General features: G+C 41.9%; 1 protein-coding gene across 1 annotated transcript in view; it reads right to left on the bottom strand.

Moving 5' to 3' along the window:
- The window catches only part of lrrn1 (leucine rich repeat neuronal 1), a 44,375-nt gene extending 26,008 nt beyond the window's left edge, over window positions 1–18,367 (bottom strand). Inside the window, exon 1 of the mRNA XM_034167444.1 lies at window positions 18,006–18,367. The gene's annotated coding sequence lies outside the window, so the exon portion shown is untranslated. The remainder of the gene's footprint in view (window positions 1–18,005) is intronic.
- Between the last annotated feature and the right edge of the window lie 290 nt (window positions 18,368–18,657).

Below are 18,657 nucleotides of genomic sequence, written 5' to 3'. Positions count from 1 at the left end.
TCAAGTCAATCAGGCAAAGCATGAAGGAGTTATGACTTGATGTTCTATGGCGAAGTGTCAAAATGGCGGCACCACAGCGGCCACACCCTTCAACATAGAGAAAAACTTTCGAAAACTGTTGGTTAGTATCATCTGTGGATGCTGTTAAATAAATTTGAAATGCATTGGACAAAATCCCTGGGAGGAGTTCGTTCAAATACAAGATGTGGAAATCACGCCAAAATGAGAACAAAATTCAAAATGGCTGACTTCCTGTTTGGAGTAGACCCATGGTGCAAGAGACTTTTTTGTACGTCTATGCAAGTCACACGTGTACCAATTTTCATCTCCCTACTCCAAAAAAACCCCTATGTGGAGGGGTTTTTGAAAGTTTCAAGGGGGCGCTATTGAGGCATTTAGCCCCGCCCAAGGGCAACGCCCCTATGAATTGTAAGAGGTTGTCATGCTTGACCTGTGTATCAATTTTCATGATGATATGACAAAATTAAAGCCGTCAAAAGGAAGAACGTAATTTCATGGCGTGTGGTATGCCACCACACAGAAGCCGTTACTCGTAAGTTCATGGCAATCATCGCTTATGTTCACCAAGTTGTTCAGCATGTTTTAGAAGTGGAAGGAAGTTGATGGTATTAAGTATAACGTTCCATGGCGAAGGGTCAAAATGGCGGCGCCATACCGGCCACACCCTTCGACATAAAGAAAAGCTTTCGATAACTTTTGGTCAGTATCGTCTGTGGGTGATGTGGAAGAAATTTGAAGTGCATTGGACAAAATCCCTAGGAGGAGTTCGTTCAAATACAACATGTGTAAATCACGCCAAAATGAGAAGAAAATTCAAAATGGCCGACTTCCTGTTTAGAGTAGACCCATGGTGCAAGAGACTTTTTTGTACGTCTATGCAAGTCACACATGTGTACCAATTTTCATCTCCCTACTCCAAAAAAACCCCTATGGGGAGAGGTTTTTGAAAGTTTCAAGGGGGCGCTATTGAGGCATTTTACAATGCCCATGGGCGACGCCCCTATGAATTGTAGGAGGTTGTCGTGCTCGACCTGTGTATCAATTTTCATGATGATGTGACAAAATTAAAGCCGTCAAAAGGAAGAACGTAATTTCATGGCGAATGGGCAATATTTGGCACGCCGCCACACGGGCGCCGTTACTCGTAACTTCACGGCGTTCATCGCCTACGTTCACCAATTTGTTCTGCATGTTTTAGAAGTGGAATGAAGTTGATTGGGTTAAGCATGTGACATCAGGACCTCTTAAAGTAAAAATAGGACATTTCCCGCCACCACCGGAGGGTGCTATGGCACAGGTGGGAACCTAAGATATGTAGACGTTCAGGGCGGAGCCCTCATGTTCAGCAAGTTTGAAGGATCTACGATGAAGTATGTGGGCGTGACAGCCGTTCGAAGTGAAATGGCGTGCTCCGAAAAGCTCGCCAAAGTTTGACGACCCCTAGCAGCCACGCTTTTTGACTTAATTAGAATCTTTTGATACCTTTTGATCACCATTGTGTTGTGATGATTTTGACCAAATTTGAAGACAATCGGATGAAATCCCTAGGACGAGTTCGTTCAAATGTAAGTAGTGGAAATGGCCAAAAATTGCAAAAATTTGCTCAAAATCGAAACTTAAAATCAAAATGGCTGACTTCCTGTCGATATTTCACCATGACAGTAAGAGACTTTTTCGTGCGTCCTGGCATGGTAAATATGTGTACCGAATTTCGATTTTTCTGCGACCATGTGCGATGCTCCCAAAATATCGAATTTCGGATCCGGCCGGACAACTTTGGAAAGCTTGGTGAGTTTCTGAGCATGGAAGAGGCCGAAATTTCGATTTCAAAAGTGAGAATAATAATACTAATAATAATAATAATAATAATAATAACAACTAGGACCGCAAGCAGTCATATACGGGCCCTCGTTCCGCGCAACCGCCTACCCAGGCCAGTGGGTGCCCTTGTGACCACATGTGGGCATGTGCATGCAGGGGCAACCACTCATCACACAGTTAAAAGTTTAAACAAATCACACAATGCATCAAGGAGTTATGACATGTTGATTGTTCATCCACTAGGGGGCGCTCAGTGTACAAACAGAGGGGCTGGGTGTGTTCAGGGGCCAACCGTCATCATACATGTGAAGTTTCAAGTCAATCAGGCAAAGCATGAAGGAGTTATCATGACTTGATGTTCCATGGCAAAGGGTCAAAATGGCGGCACCATAGCAGCCACACCCTTCAACATAGAGAAAAGCTTTGGATAACTTTTGGTCAGTATCATCTTCGGATGCTGTCAAAGAAATTTGAAGTGCATTGGCCAAAATTCCTAGGAGGAGTTCGTTCAAATACAACATGTGGAAATCATTTCAAAATGAGAATAAAATTCAAAATGGCTGACTTCCTGTTTGGAGTAGACTCATAGTGCAAGAGACTTTTTTGTACGTCTATGAAAGTCACACATGTGTACCAATTTTCATCTCCCTACTCCAAAAAAAACCCCTATGTGGAGGGGTTTTTGAAAGTTTCAAGGGGGCGCTATTGAGGCATTTTGCCCCGCCCATGGGCGACGCCCCTATGAATTGTAAGAGGTTGTCATGCTCGACCTGTGTGTCAATTTTCATGATGATGTGACAAAATTAAAACCGTCAAAATTAAGAACGTAATTTCATGACAAATGGGCAATATTCGACACGCGTTCATCGCCTACATTCATATGTGTACCGAATTTCGTGAGGCTACGACGAAAAAAGCCCAAATCGGAGGGGTTTTTGAAAATTTCTAGGGGGCGCTATTTTGCGATTTTTCTGCGACCATGTGCGACGCCCCCAAAATATCGAATTTCGGATCCGGCCGGACGACTTTGGAAAGTTTGGTGAGTTTTTGAGCATGGGAAGAGGCCGAAATTTCGATTTCAAGAGTGAGAATAATAATAATAAATAATAATAAACAGTGCAATTACAATAGGGTCCTCGTAGGATGTTGCCTACTCGGGCCCTAATAATAATAATAATAATAAATAAGTGGTTAATGCGCTTGGTTTCAGTTCAGAAGGTTCCGGGTTCAAATCTCACCCCTGCCACATTTCTCCATGTAATGTGGAGTTGCGTCAGGAAGGGCATCTGGCGTAAAACTTGTGCCAATTCAACATGCAGATCCACCTTGGATTTGCTGTGGCGACCCCAAGTGCAAACAAGGGAGCAGCCGAAGGGACTTACTTTAATAATAATAATAAACAGCGCAATTACAATAGGGTCCTCGTAGGACGTTGCCTACTCGGGCCCTAACTAACAATGAACATACATACATACAGAAATAAATAAGTGTTTCCTGTGAACACCTAGTGACTCTTACACCTCCATTTCATCCCTGTCTTATTTAAGTGTAATGACAATTTGTTTCAGTCAAACCATATTTTCAATGTGTTAATTTCTTCAGTGATTTCTTCCAGAACTATCTGCCAAACTAGAAAACTGCTGCATCCTAGTAAGAGCAGAATTCTACTGGAATGAATTTAATTAAGGAAAGTTGGGGGGGGGGGGGGGGTTTCCTCACTAAATGGATGCTGCACTCACTACAGTTTATTGTCTGGAATAGTCCCAGATTGCATATCAGAGCTTCTAGAATTCAAACATTTTCGTGCACGTGGTGTTGGGAGGTAATTTTGGGTTTCAGCTTTTTTTGTTTTTCATCACTTTCATCCCTGAATATGTGAAATCTTGAGTCACTTTTGTGCGGATTAAAAGTTACTAACTGGGACTCTTACTTAGAAACGAGAATCGTCCTCCGTTCTGTTCACACAGCTCCAAACGCTGCGCGGCTCTCTGCCGAGTCAAGTTAGAACGATAGAATCCAGTCAGAATTAATAACTTCAAAGGGAAACACTGTTTTGTTTATTTTTATTTATGTCCAGAGATCAAGGATACAGTGACCAATTTCATATTTATTTACTTTAAGACTCAATGAAATACATAGAAAACCTGTAAAGCCTACTTTTAGTACAAAATTCACAAGAGGTATCGATAAGGGAATCGATAATGGCATCGATAGATAAAATCTTATCAATACCCATCCCTAGTCAAGAACAAGGTTCACTGTCCTTGACGTTACACAGTCAAGGACAGCGACAAAGGCACCCAGCTCACTGTAATCTATGACATTATCCAACATTCAGTCTATGCAACCATTCAACAGAGATGAATACATCCCTGAAGAACCCCAGAATTTACTGAGAAGAGCTCAGAGACTTGGCCTGCACTTTGCACTGCAATCACAGTGCATGCATATAGGCTGGTCATGATGTCAAGTAAATTAGTGAGGAGCTCATGAATTCTCAATGTCAGCCAAAGCTGCACACCAGCAACACCTTCATTAAGTATGCGGATGACACCACAGTGGTAGGCTGTATCACTGGAGGAGATGAGTCCGCTTATTAGGAGGAGGTGGGACAGCTGATGGTGTGTAGAGAAAATAACCTGCTCCTGAACACATCTAACACCAAGGAACTAATCATAGACATTCAGCCCATTATCACCCACCCACCGTTTCCTGGAGGTCCACATAGAGGAGAAACTGACCTGGGACAGGAACACCACACATTTGGTAAAGAAAGCACAGCAAAGTCTCCACTTTCTGAAAATCCTCAGGAAAAATAACATAAACCAGAGTTTGCTTGTGTCTTTTTACCGCTCTATCATGGAGAGCATCATCACATACTGCCTCTGTACATGGTTTGCCAGCTGCACAGTGGCAAACAGGAAAGAGCTCCAGAGGATTATGAAAATGGCAGAGAAGCTCAATGGGTGCCCTCGACCCACACTGGGGAACCTTCACGACTCTTAATGTTTCAGCGCCACTGTCTCAACGTCATCCTAAATAACCCACCCCACCCTGGCCCCTAGCTCTGTTTGAGCTACTGCCATCAGGCAGATGGTACAGGGCCATTAAAACAAGTACAAATAGACTGAAAAACAGTTTTTACACAATGCTGTTAGAGCTATGAATGCTACTGGAACCAAACAGCCATATTACATGCCACACTTGAAATGAGTGCAATATTTGTGAATGTGCAATATCCACTGCCACTGAAATATCCACAGTTTGGTACGTTTTTCTCTTTTTTATATAAACAATCTCTTTTTTGCCATTACGTATTTATAATTTTTTTTAATTTGTGCTTTGAACACACTTTTTTCTGTACATGTGCGTGAAGTGTTGTGAGTCCATTTATCTATGCTGTAATGCAGTCTGCCAGTCTATATTTATCAATATTTAAAATCTAATTTACCTTCATATCTGTACAAAAAGGTGTTCTTGCAAATAGCAACAACAATGAAAGAAATATGCTCTTTTAGGTTCACAAAAAGGTCAGAGGTGATTGGGCAATGGACTGAGTTGAATACTTTTTTAAATATGGCAATCACAATATCAGTCACATAAGGGTGCTTCTTCTGAATAGGGTTTAACCTGACCCAAACCATGAGTAAATACATTGGGAAGTGTTGAGAAAAAAAAAAAAAACTTCCTCATGAATTTTGATTATAGCAAGGAACTTCAAGCACACCAGACTCAGTGTGGTGACTGTCCTTGCACATATCTTGCACTTCTCTCATATACAACCCCTGGCAAAAATTATGGAATCACCGGCCTCGGAGGATGTTCATTCAGTTGTTTAATTTTGTAGAAAAAAGCAGATCACAGACATGACACAAAACTAAAGTCATTTCAAATGACAACTTTCTGGCTTTAAGAAACACTATAAGAAATTAGGAAAAAAAAAATTGTGGCAGTCAGTAACGGTTACTTTTTTAGACCAAGCAGAGGGAAAAAAAAAATATGGAATCACTCAATTCTGAGGAATAAATTATGGAATCACCCTGTAAATTTTCATCCTCAAAACTAACACCTGCATCAAATCAGATCTGCTCGTTAGTGTGCAACTAAAAAGGAGTGATCACACCTTGGAGAGCTGTTGCACCAAGTGGACTGACATGAATCATGGCTCCAACACGAAAGGTATCAATTGAAACAAACTCTTAAAAGAGGGTAAATCATCACGCAATGTTGCAAAAGATGTGTTCACAGTCAGCTGTGTCTAAACTCTGGACCAAATACAAACAACATGGGAAGGTTGTTAAAGGCAAACATACTGGTAGACCAAGGAAGACATCAAAGCGTCAAGACAGAAAACTTAAAGCAATGTCTCAAAAATCGAAAATGCACAACAAAACAAATGAGGAATGAATGGGAGGAAACTGGAGTCAACGTCTGTGACTGAACTGTAAGAAACAGCCTAAAGGAAATGGGATTTACATACAGAAAAGCTAAACGAAAGCCATCATTAACATCTAAACAGAAAAAAACAAGGTTACAATGGGCTAAGGAAAAGCAATCGTGGACTGTGGCTGACTGGATGAAAGTCATATTCAGTGATGAATCTCAAATCTGCATTGGGCAAGGTGATGATGCTGGAACTTTTGTTTGGTGCCGTTCCAATGACATTTATAAAGATGACTGTCTGAAGAGAAAATGTAAATTTCCACAGTCTTTGATGATATGGGGCTGCATGTCAGGTAAAGGCACTGGGGAGATGGCTATCATTACATCATCAATAAATGCACAACTTTACGTTGATATTTTGGACACTTTTCTTATCCCATCAATTGAAAGGATGTTTGGGGATGGTGAAATAATTTTTCAAGATGATAATGCATCTTGCCATAGAGCAAAAACTGTGAAAACATTCGTTGCAAAAAGACACATAGGGTCAATGTCATGGCCTGCAAATAGTCCGGATCTTAATCCAACTGAAAATCTTTGGTGGAAGTTGAAGAAAATGGTCCATGACAAGGCTCCAACCTGCAAAGCTGATCTGGCAACAGCAATCAGAGAACGTTGGAGCCAGATTGATGAAGAGTACTGTTTGTCACTCATTAAGTCCATACCTCAGAGACTGCAAGCTGTTATAAAAGCCAGAGATGGTGCAACAAAATACTAGTGATGTGTTGGAGCGTTCTTTTGTTTTTCATTCCATAATTTTTTCCTCAGAATTGAGTGATTCCATGTTTTTTTTTCCCTCTGCTTGGTCTAAAAAAGTAACCGTTACTGACTGACACAATTATTTTTCCTGATTTCTTATAGTGTTTCTTAAAGCCAGAAAGTTGCCATTTGAAATGACTTTAGTTTTGTGTCATGTCTGTGATCTGCTTTTTCTACAAAATTAGACAACTGAATGAACATCCTCCGAGGCTGGTGATTCCATAATTTTTGCCAGGGGTTGTACTTCTCTGCCACATCCTCATACATTAATTACCACACCCTTTTCTCTGGGCACGCTCATAAGTTCTCTTTAAGTCCACAAACAAATAATGCAACGCCTTCTGGCCTTCTTTACACTTCTCCAAGAGCACTCACTGTCAAATATTGCATCTGCAGTGCCCAGTCTGTGCAATTTAAAGCTATTCACACTAAAAAATTATGAAAAATTCTTCATTGAGCGATGCTGGTCTTTGTTAGATGCGATATGAATTGTTGCAATATAAATGTCATGCTTTTCTGTACATCTAATTTCAGATTATTACTTCCCCACATGTGGCAACAGCTTGTGACCGACGACTACAAATTTTGGCAGGCAGCTTTTTGTTCATTTTTCTGTTTCACTGGACCACGTTCATGTTTACTGGACTTAAACACGCAAGTGTCCACTGAATGTATGTGTAGGTTGTGGTACATACACAAACCGCCTCCTGAGACCCTGCGAGGCCCACGTGGCGCCCTACGTTTCATATGTTGGGATGTGGGCCTGACCCACAGATCCACATAGGCAATGGCACTATCATTCCAAGTTTAACACCAAGAGGACAAACTTCAACCAAGATGGCCTTTCTTTTTCAACGCATCCAATGAACAGCAGCTGTGACTCCCACGGTCCACCATGCCAGCATCCTGTTGTGGGTCCTTCTTTCTGCCCCTCTTGTGAGACCCTCCAGTTTAGTGTCAACAGCACAACCCATCTTCCTCACAAGGCTGTCCACTCATCCAGTGTCACTTTTCTTTAGGCCATTTTTCCCCCCCACACACAACAGCATAAAAGAGGGGTGTCATATGCGTAATGAGGCACACCCATTTAAATACAGTCATCACCAAACTGTTGGATTCAACTCAATCCACAACTGTATGAATTTTGATTGTGTGATGAACCATTTTGGAGTTCTGGTCAAAAAAGTTAAGAAAATACATTTTTCTTCATTACAGCACCACCTGGAGACACAAAAATGCCAATTTTGCTGTGACCTTACTGTGTGCTGGTCTGTATCAGCCCTAAAAATTTCAACTTGATAGGTTGAATCATGTGAGCCACACCCACTAATTAAAAAGCCAACAGGCCATGCCCTCTTTCCACAATCATGATGTATGTATGCATTTCAAGTAAGACCTGTCCCCAAATTATCCATGTCAAATTTGGTACAATTCTGATTAACCAGTTTTGAGATTTAAAAAAAGGCTGGTGGCACCCCCTAGTGTCCACTCTCATCACTCACTCATCTTCAATCACTTATCTGGGATCGGGTCGCAGGGACAACAGCTCCAGCAGAGGCCCCTAAACTTCCCTTTCCCGGGCCACATTAACCACATCTGACTGGGGGATACTGAGGTATTCCCAGGCCACCCATCAGAGGAAACCCATTTGGCTGCTTGTACCCGCAATCTAGTTCTTTTGGTCATGACCCAACCCTTGTGACCATAGGTGAGAGTAGAAATGAAGACTGACCAGTGGATCAAGAGCTTGCCCTTTTGGCTCTGCTCCCTTGTCATCACAACAGTATGGTACCGCCCCTGCTGCCCCAATTCTCCAGCCAATCTCACACTCCATTGTCCCCTCCCACATGAACAAGACCCTGAGGTACTTGAACTCCTTCACTTGAGGGAAAACCTCATTCTATACTCTGGGCAGGCAGGCCATTGGTTTCCTGCTGAGAACCATGGCCTCAAATTTAACGGTGCTAATCCTCATCCCAGCCGCTTCACACTTGGCTGCGAACTGATCCAGTGAGTGTTGGAGGTCACAGGCTGATGAAGCCAACAGGACCACATCATCTGCAAAAAGCAGTGATGAGACCCTGAGCCCACCAAACTGAAAACTACGCCTCGATATCCTGTCCATGAATATCACAAACAGGATTGTGACAAGGCGCAGCCCTGGCGGAGGCCAACCTCCACCGGAAACGAGTCCGACTTACTGCAGAGCACCCGAACACAGCTCTCGCTTTGTGAGTACAGAGATTGGATAGCCCTGAGAAGGAATCCCCTCATTCCATACTCCTGCAGCACGTCCCACAGTATCTCCCAGGGTACCTGATCATACGAGGTCTATTAGATAATAAACCGACCCTTTTATATTTTTTTTTAACTATATGGATTTGAATGACGTGCGATTACACAATCATGCTTGAACCCTCGTGCGCATGCGTGAGTTTTTTCACGCGTGTCGGTGACGTCATTTCCCTGTGGACAGGCCTTGAGTGAGATGTGGTCCCACCCTCTCTGCTGAATTCCTTTCTTTCACACGCTGCTCGAGACGGCGCGCGTTGCTTTATCAAAATTTTTTCTGGACCTGTGAGGAATATCCGAGTGGACACTATTCGAGAAATTAAGCTGGTTTTCGGTGAAAAGTTTAACGGCTGATGAGAGATTATGGGGTGTTTCTGTCGCTGTAAGGACTTCCCACGGAGCGGGAACATCCTAATTTAAGGCTTATTAATTCACCCAGGACGTCGTGAGAGAACAGAGAAGATTCAGAAGAGGCCGGCATGAGGACTTTATGCGGACATTCCACTGTTTAAGGACATTTTGTAATGAAAGACGTGCGCGTAAATTCGCCGAGTCATTTCCGTGATGCCTCTGCAAATCTGTGTGCGCCGCAACAGGAAAAACACCTCCGTGTTGAAAACCATTTGTAAAATTCAGGCGGCTTTTGATGGCTTTCAACAAGTGAGTAACTGAGAAATTGTTTAACAGTTTGGGCATGTTCCAACTTGCCCGTTAAGGTTTCCAACGGAGGTGTTTTTCCTGTCGCGACCCCCCGCGGTCGGGTCTGGCCCGACATGCGACTCTGCCCGCACGTTCTTTCATTACAAAATGTCCGTTAACAATGGAATGTCCGAATAAACTCCTCATGCCGACTTCTTCTGAAAGTTCTCTGTTCTCTGACGACTTACTGGGTCAACAGAGCCTGAAATGTGGAAGTTTTCAACTTGAAACGGCGAGACGCTGCCGCCTCGAAGCGCAGATCGCCGTCAGGCGCCGTGGGCCGTCCTTACGGCGACACTACCAGACCAAAATCTCTCATCAGCTGTTAAAATTTTTACCGAAAACCAGCTGAATTTATCGAATGGTGTCCACTCAGTTGTGCCTTACAGTTTTGAAAAAAATTTGATCAAACAAAGCAGCAGTCTGAGCCATTCCTAAACAATGAAAAAAAAAAGAAAAAAAAAAAAATCGACGAGAGGGTGGGCCACTCCTCACTCAAAGACTGCCCACAGGCGAATGACGTAACCGACAGGTGTGAACAAACTCTCGCATGCCCACGAGGGTTCAAGCATGTCTGATGTAATCACACGTGAGTCAAATCCATATGGTTTTTGAAAAAAATAAGGTCGGATACTTTTCTAATAGACCTCGTACACCTTCTCCAAGTCCACAAAACACATGTATACTTGATGGGCATACTCCCAGGCCCCCTCCAGAATCCTTGCAGTAGTGAGGAGCTGGTTGGTTGTTCCACGACCAGGACGGAACCCACATTGTTCCTCTTCAATCCGAGGTTTAACTATTGCCTGAGCAATTGCTCCTTTCCAGCACGCTAGAGAAGACTTTACCGGGGAGGCTGAGTAGTGTGATGCCCCTGTAATTGGCACACACTCTCTGGTCCCCTTTTTTCAAAATGGGGACCACCACCCCAGTTTGCCACTCCTTAGGCACTGCCCCAGACCTCAACGCAGTGTTGAAGACGTCTCATCCAAGATAGTCCCTTCACACCCAGAGCCTTCGGCATTTCTGGACAGAGCTCATCAACCCCCGGGGCCTTGCCACTGCAGAGTTGTTTGACTACCTCAGTGACTTCCACCAGGAAAATTGTAGATGATCCCCCATCAACTTCCAGCTCTGCTCCTACTATAGAGAATGCTCCAATCTGATGCAGGAGTTCCTCAAAATGGTCCTTTCAGTGCCGGATTACATCGTCAGCTGAGATCAACAGAGTCCCATCCTTACTGTAGACAGCTTGGATGGTTCCTCAGTTTTCCTCTCCCGAGGCACCTCACGGTCCGCCAGAAGTACCTTGGTGCCAACTGAAAGTCCTTCTCCATGATTACTCCAAGCTCCTCCCACATGAGCCACTTTACCTCCCTTACAGCAGAAGATGTCGCCCTTTGGACCTATCGGTATCTTGCAACTGCCTCCGGAGTACTCTGAAGGCAGCTGCAAGCCACATAGTGTCCAATCAAAACTATTTGAAGACTCCCTCTCTGTACTATTCTACATCAGCCACATGTGTTTTGTGCAGATCAGAGTTATCATTACAAAGGGAAGTCCAACCTCCTATGTCATATGTTTCTAACAGGAAGTTCATGCTTTATTTCTCAGGTAGGTTAAGGCCCATCAAGCTAATTTTAATAACTTAAGCTTCTGAGGGCCAGTGCACTCTGTGTGCAATGTTTGGTGCTGATCAGAGCAAAGGTCTGGGCTGCGTCTGAAAAAAAAAAAAAAAAAAGTAGCTTTTGTATATTTTGCAAACTGTGAAAAAACTACCTTGATGCAAATTGGGTGGGGCCTATTTCAGGAGATTCAGCACAAACCAGTGAAAGCTTCCATATCAGGCACTTCAATGTGTGATGTACAGTTTCGAAGTTATAAGCCAAAGTGCAAATGTGTTGCTGTAGTGCCCCCTATAGGCAGCTTAGTTTCAAGTTTTTGTGTCTGAGTTACTTGCAGGATTTTGTATCAGTTGTATCAAAATGTCACCTCCACAGCTTTTATGGTCTGGGCTGCAGTTTTGCATTCAATGGAGGAAAAAAATTAAAATCGGACCGTAAACAACAGGGATTCCAGTCCTACTGGACTGGAAACAGCAGTTGCAAAGGAACGCCGTTTCTAGTCCATTCGGGCTTGGACCCCTAACAATAACTGTGCTGTGACATCATCACTTTAGAGCTCTATTTTGGTTGTCACTTAATCCCACAGACACAAGTCTGACAAAGTTGTGAAGTGTTTTTGTTGAATATTTCGAAATACACTTCTAGTGATACAAGTGGATAAAACTGGGGAAAACAAAAAATGATTGGCAGCATCATGTTACTTTAGCCAAGTTGTCTTTACATCCTGACACATCCACAGGAGACCTGGAAACAGACAGCAGGTGGAAAAAACATCAAAACACCAAAAGGAAGGAAGGCAACACCCACCCCGAGCAAACCAATCCCAGCCACCGCTGAACCTAAAAACATATTTGAAATCAAGGTCAGCTACAAACTGGAAACAGCAGCATCCGGATATTTATCACAGCCTTGTTTGGATGTCATATTATTCACTTTAATAACCTCTCTTCAGTTTCAGAGCTGCTGTGCATCGCTTCAAGTGATCTCAGTTGTTGCAAAAACCTTCACCTGACCAACCGCCGTCTGCACCTCCACAGGTTTTACATTATAGACGTTATTCATTCTGTCTCCACCTTCGCCTTGACCTCTGTCAGATTTCTTTTTCCCCTTTGCTTTGTTTGTAATCCAGCCCCTACTTCCCCATTAGACCCTTCTATCTGCACATCAGTCAACAGTGGTCGACTCTGCCTGTTTAAAGTGCAGGGGAGAAATTAATAAAAAAAAAAAAAGAATGGTAGTTTGCACGACAATGACCCACCAGTGCACAAAAACCTTATGGTGCATCACCTTTGACAAACTGAACTTCATCCTTGATTAAACCTGCATGAAATGTCCTCTGAGATGGGCCTATACTCTTAAAAGTGAGAAAACATGACCAAGTGTCTTCCAAACCCTTGAATCCAGTAAAGAAAAAAGAAAAACATAGTATAGTGTCCTACAGTCCCCAACTGCCAACATGTCCTCTAGTGACAAAAACTCTAGGGTTGGAAAAGATCTCTCAAACACTGGTTACATTCAGAATACAGTTTATGGCCACAAACAAACCTTTCAATCATTTTTGTAAGGACCACCCCTTACGAGATATCTAATATCTCATATGTTGATATAATCTCATCTGCAGCCTCCACCCGCACCCTCCCATTCAAGTTAAAGTATGTAAAGTTACATAGTCAGCCGTTATAACACTTAAGTACTTGGGCCGACTAGCAGCAATTTCATATTCACTAGTGGAGATGATGTTTAAATGTTCAGTTAAGATATATTGTTAAACAAATGCAACATGTTACAACACATTTTCCTTGTGGATTTATGCCTGGTTGTTGGGGGGCTGGGGGGGCACAGGTGAGCGCCTGGTGGCCCGGTCTGTAACCTTGGGGCTCGGTCGGCCTTCACCCAGCTGAACAACATCACCTCCATGTGGACCCACCAACCACAAAGACACAAAGAAGGATCACATGCTCTGCTTGAAGGCTATTGGACAGCACAGACTCACACTCTACTAAAAGAAAACATCTTCATATCTCTGTTAAGATATACAGAGGCAAAAGTACAAATAATGATGATAAAATCACTGTCCAAATACCTATTGGACTATTAGTCCCTCCATCCTTGATTCACACAAAACACTAGAATATAATGTGACCAGAGGAGACAGTTTCAGTGTGACGGTGGGTGACGGGGGCTAAATCATATTTGTGCTGGTGTGACATTTTTAAGTTTGTGTTTTGGAAATGTCATCTTTTGTGGATATGCCATCACTCAACATGCCAATTAAGAAATTGGATTCAAATCATCAAACAACAGTTTCTCAAATGGCATTGACATGCGCCATAAAATGAATTGGAGCATTTCCACACCTGTCACATACAGTCAGATTTAAACTTCTTGTGTGTTTGTACAGTATAACCTGGAGCAGCTCATCATAACAGAGTGCTCAGCCATGCACTTGGAAACTAAACTGGATCATTAAATTAGAATCAACTATTTGTCCAAAAACAAACAAACAAAAAAAAAAAACAATTGTTTATATTAGAATAAACTCAGAGGCCTTAAAAAGGAAAATCCAGGAATACTCACGACTTGCTTGCCTTTTGTGCAATTTTGTCATCTTCAAATTGTCCATGTGTTTAACATACACTTCTGCCAGAAACACTTCATTTTAGATTATGTCACCATGACAACTCGCTATGGTTAATACAGAGCCACATGCATGAGACAAATATTCAGAGATGTTTACATTAGGAAGATTATTGATAATAAGCTATGAGACTGTGTGAGAACAGCCTCAAATTCAAGGCTTTGACTGACACCGACAAAGCCCCGTATTTGGATAAGGCATCACTGTAGTGCCCTCCAGACTGGTGGAAGGAAGAGGCATTGCTGCCTTACATGGTAATGAAAGGACAGAGTGCCCCTACGGAGCCCAGTCAACAATAAGGTATGATGATATGACCTCTACACCAAGGAAATATAACTCGTCTTGGTGTGTGCCCTTCGAGAGTAAAATGTTAATTTAGGAAGTAGCTTAAACTCTGCACTACATCTGCTACACATCATCTTGAGATATATAGGAATACATAGTAAAAAAATATAAATATGATGCTCAATTATCCTCACTGCCATCTGGGGTGCAGAAAATTAGTATATTTTGAAGATTGTTCAAAGTTAGCATATTTCCAACAACTATAGATTTTGCTCCGAACAACCTGATTTATGATTTGACTGTATAGATATGCGCTAACACACCATAAATCATACCGCAAAAAAATTTGACTGCCATATCTTGTATATTTCTTTAATTTTTGAGCAATCGGAAATATGAACAATATGTCAAAAGTTGAGCAAAATTTGGGTTTGCTACCATTTTCATTAGGAGATCACACAAGTGAGTTATTAATATCAAAAGTTGGTACAAAAGACCGTTTTCGCAAAATGTGAAAAATTCACCAAAATTTCCTAGGGGTGTAAGAAAGCTTAGACTCAACACCACATTTCCTACACATCATCTTGAGATATGTAAGAATACATTGTAAAAATATTAATATGATGCTCAAATACCCACATTTCCATCTGGGATGCAGAAAAAGGGCATATTCTGAAGCTCATTCAAAATTAGCAAACTTTTTTTCTCAATGTAGTGTTAAAACATGCAAGCCTTTTGATACATTTTATGTTGCATACTGGAGGTTTGCTTTGAATTGTACAATCTATATTATAATAGCCAAGTGGCCTGTGTGTGTGGCTTCAATCATGCAGAAACCGGTGCAGACCAATTTCTAGGTGGGGACTGTTCGGTCTGCGACACCGGTACCATGAGTGAGAAGTATACTGCTTTTGATGTCTTCCGCCCCATCTCTGTTTTGGTCTGTCTATAATTAGAAGCACGTGCTTGAGAGACAAAAACCTCTCCATGCATGCCTGCCTGTGTGAGTGTAAATTCGACTACGGAGAAACTGGAGAGAACTGACATTTGCCGTTTGGCATGCTTATGTCTTTTGGGTCAAAGATGAACGCTGTCAAAATGGAACATTGATAAGACTAATATTTTTGGAGACGCTACAGATAATAGCTAACATTGCTAACTACACTCTGGACTCATAAATCATCTTTATATTAAAAGTGTGAGTGCATGCGTGCATGCCTGATTTTATTTAGTAAGTTCAATGTATGTACATATATGTATAACTAAATACATTAAAAATACATGGATGACACAAGAAAGTGAAAACACTTATTTCCACTGTGGTCCATTTAAAAATCAAATGACAAAATAGAAGTAATAATCAAATAAAATAATAATAATACCGATGATGATGATAATAATAATAATAATAATAATAATAATAATGTGTGTATATAACAAGAACCTAAACAATTTATAAATACATTAAAACAGTAACATTAAAAAAATTACACAATTAACAGCATATAAAAGGGTTGAGTTCCTCTTCTAAATATTTTGAGGTCTAATGTTCTAAAACATTCTGGACTTAAACACCATTCCAACTCATGATACAAGCTTTGCTTAATTTATTACCACCCTTGAAAAATGTCAGCTACCTATTTTATAAACACAACCCAATCTAGAGCCCGTGGATCCCCACAGGCAACACACTATTGTTTTTCTGTGCAAATATCTGTACAAATATCTCAAATATCCTGAAATTGTTAGGGGAGGTGATGGTCCAGTGGTTAAGTGTTGGGCTTTAGACCAGAGGATCCTTGGTTCAAATCCCAGCCTGACCGGAAAATCACTATGGGCCCTTGGGCAAGGTCCTTATTCCCCTAGTTGCTCCCACTGTGTAGTGAGCACCTTGTATGGCAGCACCCTAATATCTGTGTGAATGTGAGGCATTATTGTAAAGCACTGAGTGACTGATGCAGATGGAAAAGCACTATATAAATACAGTCCATTTACCCGCACATTAATCTTGATATTCTGTACGTATGTTTTTAAGGACTTATGAATACTTTCATTAACCTTGCTGGTTGAGGTTTTAGTTTTCATAACATTTTTAGTAGTATTTATCTGCCTTTTTAATTACGTTTTTTATCTTCAAACTACGACGGCATATTAGGGCCATTCAAAGATGGGGGAAAAAAATGGAGATTACATTTTCGAGTTTAAAGTCACAAATATACAAGAATAAACATGCACATTTATGAGAAATAACACGCAAATTTGCGAGATTTAAACATGCAAATTTGTGAGATTATAAACCTGTATATTTGCAAGAAAAAGACAATGCGAGATTAGAACACGAAAAATTACAGGTACATAAATGCACATGCAAATGCAGCCTATTGGCGCCTTAGGTGATGGAATGAGATGTGACAACGGCTTCGTCATGTACATTTTTACAGTCAAAAAGAATTAATATATGGACAGCGGTTTCAATATTTAATGTCTGAGAGATAAGAGAAATAATGCTATAATGCTTTTGCTTGCAGTTAATGCAAATGCAGGTAATTTGGCTATCAAATTACTAAATTAATGTAGCTATAGCGTTAAATGTGCTACTTTTTTCCTCACAGATTTGCATGTTTATAATCTCGAAAATGTGCGCGTTTAATGTGGCAAATTTGCTATATTTTTCTTGCATATTGGCTGCTTTTTTTCCACATATCTGCATGTTTTTCATCTCGCAAATTTGCGTGTTTAACTGTGGCAAATTTGCTGCTTTTTTCTTGAAGATTTGCATGTTTTTAATCTTGCAAATTTGCGTGTTTAATTGTGGCAAATTTGCTACTTTTTCCTTGCAGATTTGCATGTTTTTAATCTCGCAAATTTGCTTGTTATTTCTCGTAAAGCTGCATGTTTATTCTTGTATATTTGTGACTTTAAACTCAAAAATGTAATTTTTTTTTTCCTGTCTTTGAATGGCCCTGATACGCCGTCGTATCTAACACTTTGAGATTTCTTGCAAATAAAATGTAGTTTTATCATTATTATAAGTGAGGAAGGCTGTATTTGTGGATCTTTAGGCTTCAGAATCTCATCACAAAAGCGCAACAGCTGCAGCGCCAGAAGCAGCGCATCACAAAGCCCCCCCGCTCACACAGGGCCCACATAAGACTCCGCATTTGTCCTGATAATGGAGGACATCTGCTGACACGCTTCAGCATTAATATGCAAATCACGCATGCGCGACGACGCACACGCACCTTCTTCAGCAAAAACCACAACCAGATCAGTTTTCTGCGGAATATCTGCGCGTGCACTGTCTTTTGTCACATAACGTAAAACCAGGTAAAGTTCGGAAGCTCAGACTATATATATATATTTCTCCTCGAACATTCACAAAAGCAGACAGTCTGCAGCGCCTCCTGATATTCTTCTCTCACCTTCTGTTCCCAGACGCGCGCGTCCTGACGTGAAGACGATAAATGATCACATAAACTCGCACATTCTCCTGCCGGAGTTCAGTCCCACACAGGAGGCGCCGACAGCTCCGACCTGGATCCGACCGCTCGGACCTTCACCGTCGCAGCTCCTCGTCAGGATGGAAGACAAAAACGATCCAAACACCTGGCGCGAGGCGAGCTGTCAGATGATTTTCCGGCAGCTGATTGGCTGAGAGCGGCTGTCCGTCACAGCGCCATCTGCTCGGGCCTGTTGTGATCAGAACAAAGGAGCGCGTCTGGGGGCGGTTCAGGGATTTTACTGCCTGGAAACGTGCACATGCTCCACCCACCAGCCAAAATTTTAACAGCTGATGAGAGATTTTGGTCTGGTAGTGTCACTTTAAGGACGGTCCACGGCGCCTGACGGCAATCTGCGCTTCGAGGCGGCAGCTTCTCGCCGTTTCAAGTTGAAAACTTCCACATTTCAGGTTCTGTTGATCCAGGAAGTCGTCAGAGAACAGAGAACTTTCAGAAGAAGTCGGCATGAGGAGTTTATTCGGACATTCCATTGTTAACGGACATTTTGTAATGAAAGAACGTGCGGGCAGAGTCGCATGTCGGGCTGGACCCGACCGCGGGGGGTCGCGACAGG

The sequence above is a fragment of the Thalassophryne amazonica genome, chromosome 3, assembly GCF_902500255.1.
Source record: "Thalassophryne amazonica chromosome 3, fThaAma1.1, whole genome shotgun sequence".
Lineage (NCBI taxonomy): Eukaryota > Metazoa > Chordata > Actinopteri > Batrachoidiformes > Batrachoididae > Thalassophryne > Thalassophryne amazonica.
This window is presented reverse-complemented; position numbering and strand designations above follow the sequence as displayed.